A 6,944-nucleotide genomic window follows, 5' to 3' on the forward strand; every position below is an offset into this window, starting at 1 on the left:
CCCCAACAAACTAACAAACAAAATTGCCTAAATGCTTCTGTTTATCTTTGACAGGGCCACTGGAGGTGCAAAAAGAATACTTGTTGAATGAATGAGTTGAGATTAAAATACCTGATTTCTGAGGTATTTTGCAGCATTCTTATTTTGAGTGATTTTTCCTGTACTCAAAATTGGAGTAGGAGCTACTTTCTTGCTGTGGGATCTTGTTGGAATTCCATTACCTGGGCTGCAATTTTGCATCTATAAAATAAGAATTAGACCTTTTAGACTTCTAGAGCAGATTAACTGAGATAATTTATGTAAATTATCTGGCATATGGAAACCTCCCAAGAGATTGTGGCTGTGGTGATGATGATGTTGAAGATGATGACAGCGTTCACATGGGGGCGAGTCTTCACCGGTTCTGCTGGTGGGCAGTGTGCGTTTCTGGTTTCCAGACAGCGCTTCCCTGCCTAAAAAGGCCATGCTCTCTCAAAGAGGAAATTGCTCAGCCCAGAAACAGCTCTTTCGTGGGTCACGCTGAGAAGCACTGCCTTGGCGAGCCTAACAAAGGGCCATTCTTCTCGTCCGCAGACAACGCCAAGAGGTGCTGGGTGGTCCAGAGTCCAGGAGACAGATAATGTAACGGCTCCATTCATCAAGAAGTCGAGAATGCACACCAGCTGCCCGCCAGCTGGAAAGCGAAGCGCCTCAGCCTTCTGAGGATGATCGACTTCTGCTGCGGGGAATCGGAGTCGCCCTTCACCTGACATCCCCGGGGAGCCGCAGAATGCCGACAGTTGCACGCAATGGCGTGCTTACCTGGCAACGGCACCCAAAAGGAAAGCAAGGCCCACGGGGCCCTCACCCCTCTTGCTAAAAAAGGACAGACTGCTCTTCTTCTGCAAATTTGCTTTCCTTTTATCCTATGCACACTTCAGATTCGGTAACTGGTCATCCTTCTCTTTTTCCTTCAACTATCAGGAAGTTTAGTGTCAAATCTGGTTCTTACCTACCATGGTATGAGAAAGTATGGTCGCGTCTCCATCTGCGGCAACGCCACAGCCTGGACTCCTTCCCCCAGCCCGTGACCCCCAGCTCTTTACGTCATCTTTGGGTTTGGACCCATCTTTGGGGGCGTTTCATATGCTGTGCCGGATGATTCACGACGACATATCAGAGAACAAATGGGACCAGCCTTTAAACACCCCAGTGAGACTAAGCCCACGTGTGCGTCTCCCAGTTCAGCTTAGCATATGGTAAAGCACTTTCAAAAAATTATTTTAGGGGTTTTGAAGACCTGCAGTTCAGAGATACTTATGGAAAGCCACAAAGCTGGGAAGCCAATCTATATGATTTACAAAGTGGCGCATGGGCTCTGTTTTTAACTCCTCTTCCTCTAGGAGCAGCATCCCACATTTATCGTATACTTTCCAAATTCCAATCACTGCTAACCCTTTTGCAGAAAAGTTCTCATTTAATCTTCATGGCAACCCCTGAAGTGGGTTCTCTTCTTTACATCTTCAGATGATGGTCCTGAGACTTAAATCAAATTCGTAGAGTTAGACACCGATGAATCCAGGATTTAAACCAAGATCTGTCTGGAACCAGAGTCCACAAGCTAAATCATCACACAGTGTCCCCTGACGCGGTCTAAATGGATTGCCATGTGCCGATGGACACACCCTGTGTCTCCGGGCATGGCCAGAGCCCAGGAGGAAGGCGTGTGGGACTCTACGTGCCAGTTCTGATTTGAAAGGCGTGCTCGACTTCTCCTGAAGGAGGCTGTGCTACCGCACACTCATAAACACAAGGCAGCTCAGGAATTGGGCGTTGCAGTCCCCAGGGTGAAATAGAAACTACAATAGAACATGAAGGCGCAGCATCGCAGAAGTAATGAAAGCTTTTTGGCATAGCTTACTTGCGAGGAGGAAATCATTCCTGAGAGAGGAAGGGTAGGGGGAGGAGCGGGCTCCCACTCTTGGCAAGCAGTCGTGGGGGGTGACCTCCGGGCTGGGCAAGGCGGGGACAGAGCTCTGACCGCGGCTGTAGGGGGGACTTCTGGACAGTGCCTTCCGGGCGGGGTTAGCTCCCTTAGAGTCAGGTCTCTTCCCAGCAGAAGGAGCTTCCTGCTCATAATAGCCCACTTTATTCATTAATCTAGGAAGGAAGACTCCCCACAGAGCAGCATAAAAATAACCACCTTAATAGGGAGAGATTCAATTTCCAGGAGAGGAATCATCTGTTTTAGTTACATTTTCCATAAAAACCGGTTTATCTGACTGCTATTTTTGCCACAGCACAGCCAAGTTTTATCTGAATTCCTAAGGCGGTGGGGCCTTATTATCCCCAGCCCTGTGCTGTTGGACGTCGCCTCCGAGCACCCGGCCACGGGGACGAAGCCCTCCTGGGCGCCATCTGGGCTCTTCCCCAGGTCTGCTCTCGCTGTCTCGCAGGGCTGCCCCCTGAGAGCCCGTCCAGCCTCTGCGTCACGCGCCTTCTTCCTCTTACCCGTCACACCTCCAAGGAACCCCGCTGGCCAGAGGGGACCTGCGTGTAATCCCATCGTGCCTCGTTTTAACAGTAAGCATTCGAAAGAGCAGAATCTGCTGTCCTGGCCAACAGTCACACTGGAACCAAAGGGCGTCTCACCACAATGAAGCAGATTCCCTGGCCCAGGTGCTGCACTCCCAGCAGCAAGGCGCCGCAACACGGCAGGGCCTTGCCCACCTCTCGGGCACTGAGCAAATTCTTTTTTTTTAAGATTTATTTTTTATTTATTTCTCTCCCCTTCTCTGCCCCCCACCCCCAGTTGTCTGCTTTCTGTGTCCATTCGCTGTGTGTTCTTCTGCGTCTGTTATGTATTCTTGTCAGCATTACCCAAAATCCGTGTCTCTTTTTGTGGCATTATATTGCTGCATCAGCTCTCCGTGTGTGCAGTGCCGTTCCTGGGCAGGCTGCATTTCTTTCACACTGGGCAGCTCTCCTTATGGGGCACACTCCTTGTGTGTGGGGCTCCCCTACACAGGGGACACCCCTGTGTGGCAGGGCACTCCTTGCGCGTATCAGCACTGCATGTGGGCCAGCTCATCACATGGGCCAGGAGACCCTGGGTTTGAACCTTGGACCTCCCATGTGGTAGGCGGATACCCTATCCGTTGGGCCAATTCTGCTTCCCTGAGCAAATTCTTACTTAGCTGAAGTGATCTGCTGTCAGGCGCCATCTTGGCTCATGATGTCCTGCTGCTTTGGGAAGGTATCTTCAAATACACGGGGAGGGGGCGGTGCATTGTTTGGGATCAGACTGGGCATGTCAGGCTGGATTTACAGTTCCACCAGGACAGTCAATGCCATCGACGACAACTGTTGAGCTATGGCTGAAGGGACTTCTCAGGTTAGACCTGCATTTGCTGTTGTCACTAGAATAGCTAAGAAAGCTTTGTTATGGCTGTGACTTATCCCTCCCCATCAACTTGGTGTCACTGAAGTAGGGTCTGTCTGAAAAAGTGCTTTCTGGGTGGAGGACAGAGGCATGTTCCAGCTCCTGCCTGGACCTCTAAAGCAAGCAGCCGGGCCCACGGTGGGCGACTTGGTGAGGCCAGGCCCGAGCTGCCTTGAAGACTGCTGGCCCCTGAGGCTCTCTACCCGCGTGGCTGCCTATGCCAGGCTCTGAAGACGGGTGTGTAGTGGCTCAGAGACCGGGAGGGCAGGGGCATTCCGTGAGAGGCCGGCTCAGCACTGGAGGGCAGGAGCTGCCAGCGACTCGGTGTGGGCAGAGGGCAGATGATGGAGGTGGGGTGTGGGGGAAGGGGGTCAGAGAGGAAACTGAGGCAGATTGAGGGGGACCACGAGCTTTTCTAAGAAGAAGGAAGGTCCTGGAATACGCTGACTTTCAAGTGGCGCTGGACTAGAAAGTACGCGCTGTTCCCCAAGGCATTGCCCCTGAGCCCACCGCAGGCCTCTCCTCTGTGTTCTCTAAGCGTGGCTGGTGGGTCTTTGGGAGACCCCAGCCCAGGCTCTCTTGCTCGCTTCTGCACCGCACAGTCTCCATATTCCGTTGACAAGGAGAACACAGAGGCCCTGAGCGCAGCAACAGACGGTTTTCAAACTCCACTTCCGTCCTAGGAGGATGGAATTCGGAGGTCCGAGGTTTCAAGGCCAGCCTGTCTCACACCTTATGGGCTGCATTTACCACGAACTGCTGAGCAGACGCGTTGACGTGTTTCCCCAAGACACATGCTCCTTGCGTGTCCCTTCCATTCCCTTGCGCATTCCTCGCACATTCCTCACGTACTCTCACACACCCCTTCCACAGTCCTTGTGTCGTCCCCGCCACGTTCCTACCACGGAATCCAAGGGTTTTTACGAGTTTTGTGGTTCTAACTGATTAATTTGCCCTCCTTTATCACACTCTGAGCACAACCTGAAATGGACACAACATGAAGCGATCTGAGAATAACTAGAAATGTGACCCGTGTAGGAAGAATTTCGACACGAGAAAATCAGGAGGCTTATTTTATTTTTCTTTCTTCAACTGCTCTAAGACAGGTTCTCCTGCTATTTCCCTTAACCCTTTAGTAGCAGCTGTGGAAAGTCTGTGAAACCAGCGCCATGAGGCTGCAGGAGCCCTGAAGAGGCGTGGAGAGGACATCTGCTCCCACTCTCAGATGTGGTCCGTTATTTCATCATGATGTACTCTTCGTGGTATCATTTCAGAAATCTATTGCCCACAGATCACCAGAAGATATCCTGCCCTGTCATCTTTGGGATAATGAAAACACTCCCTTTGTATAAATCTGTCGGGTTGTGCCTTCCTAGAGTGACAGTTGCTAATTTACTAATCAAAGAAATCATTCTTAACTTTTTCAATCAGTGACTGTTGCACTGGAGAAACGCAGGAAGTATCATTAGCTTGAACTATAAAACATCTCATCAAAAAATTTCCCAGCAGGGAGCCATTTAGTCTTTCTTGCTTTTTTATTTTTTTTAAAGAGATTTTTTTAAGTGAAGAAGTTCCAAGGCATGTCTAATTTTCGTGAAATAATTGATTGGCACTCCTTCACCAAATGCACAGAGATTTGCACTGCAAGGACACAAAATTAATCTAATGATCAATTATTTGGCATGCAGTTCTTCAAACTTCTGCAGGCAATGTCCTGTATGAGGCTTAACCAGAGCTCTCATTGTTTTACACAAGAACTCCCTCTAGTAAGATACCCGAAGAACTTGGGATTATTTCTTGGAAAGATCTCAAGAAACAGAGTGGTAGAGATAAGAGATCTCCAAAACCTTCATCGCCTGTCGGTGAATCCATTAAATGAGCATTTGCTAAATAGGTATGTGACTGGCATGGTGAAACGTTTCAAAGGTCACGTTATTCATTTATTTTATTCCTAGGACCCTAAGAGAGAAGGCGGTGTACATTCAAGAACACCTGAGCATTCAGCTTGTGCTTTTAAGTCGCCACAGGCCAGGCGCTCGCGGTACAACAGTGCGTCCTCAACAGGCTGAACGAAGGCGGGTGCTCCCAGCAGAGGGGTCAGAAAGCGCGCGGCAACGCTGGCACTCGGAACTGTGGGATTCAGGTTAAAATTAAACACAATGAAATTGTCTGCCTTCCGGAAAATTATTTCTGAATGGTTATTCAGTATTGCTCAGCTTAAATTAAAAGTGCATAAAAAAAAGAATGAGCAATCCAAAAAAGGCTTTTTTTTTCTTTAATGAATTTGTAAGATTTCCATTTTAAGATGATTTTATTCAGCGTATTTTATATTATTAAATTTTTATTGGTGCCAAGTGTGAATAATCCACAGTCCATTAAGCACAATAATATTCATCTGAAATTGGAAAAAATATCATGGTATCTGTAAAATACAAACTGTGCAGACATTTAAAAAAATGTGCTTCTTTGTCTTCAATAGTTTTTACCATGTTTAAAAACTTCTCTTCCTCCCTCCCTCCCCCTCTCTCTCCCTCCCTTTCTTCCTTCCTTCCTTCCTCTCTCTCTTTTTATTTTTGCAAAGAGAAAGTGAATCATGTACTTTTGGGTCCAAGGTTTGCTTAGGAAAATAATTCATTTCTTCATTAAATTACATCTGAAAAGAAATGCTCAGTTATTGCCGTGCCCCTCTACTCAATGTGCAAAGTTGGTTGTGATGATAATTTGAGATGTTTTTACTAGGCAGGCAATACACAGAACCTCCTTTAAGACAGGTTGGCAGAGGGAAGTAGTGGTTTTAAGTATTAGGGCTCGCATCCCCTTTTTCTCGCATCTCAAGTATCATATTTAAACTCTCCATGGAATTACTTAATTTGCGATATTTTGATTATTTTAGAGTTGATAGGATGGAATGAAAGCTGAGATACCTGCTAGTGGTAGCAATCAATTCCAACTGAATGACAAGGAATGATTTTATCTAATAACATCACCATTTTACATTAGAGTACACGCTGAGAATGCCAGTCATGAACTCCCAACCCTTTACAGTTGGTACCAGGGGAAGCGATTTTTTTCTGGAAAGATTGAACACTCTATGTGACCCAAGAGAGAGCGTACTCAATAAATTAATGCTAAATGAAGGCAGATTTAGTCTCAATATTTATGAGAGTCAAAGGCGTTGGGTGGGTGGTGGCCTCATCATCTTGGACATGTGCAAGAGGACACTTAGGAGCGCTTAGCAGGGCCGTTTCTAGGGAGTTCAAACCCAGAGGCGGCGACCGGCCCGGACGGCCTTTCCGCGTCCTTCTGGTTCTGTCTCGTGCCATGATTTTGAGTCTGCCTCCTCCCTGTTCCTTTCCTAACCTTCTGTTCCACTCTCAAAAGGAGCAGAGCAAACGGAGGCCCCAGGTCTTCCCTAGACTTTCCTGGAGATTGGGGATCCAGAGGTGTTTTATTAACAGGAATCATTTCCTGGGCTGCTCCAGCAATTTCCAAGAAATGGGTTGGCTGAAACAGTGGGCATTTC

Source organism: Dasypus novemcinctus, chromosome 25 (assembly GCF_030445035.2).
Source record: "Dasypus novemcinctus isolate mDasNov1 chromosome 25, mDasNov1.1.hap2, whole genome shotgun sequence".
NCBI classification, from domain to species: domain Eukaryota; kingdom Metazoa; phylum Chordata; class Mammalia; order Cingulata; family Dasypodidae; genus Dasypus; species Dasypus novemcinctus.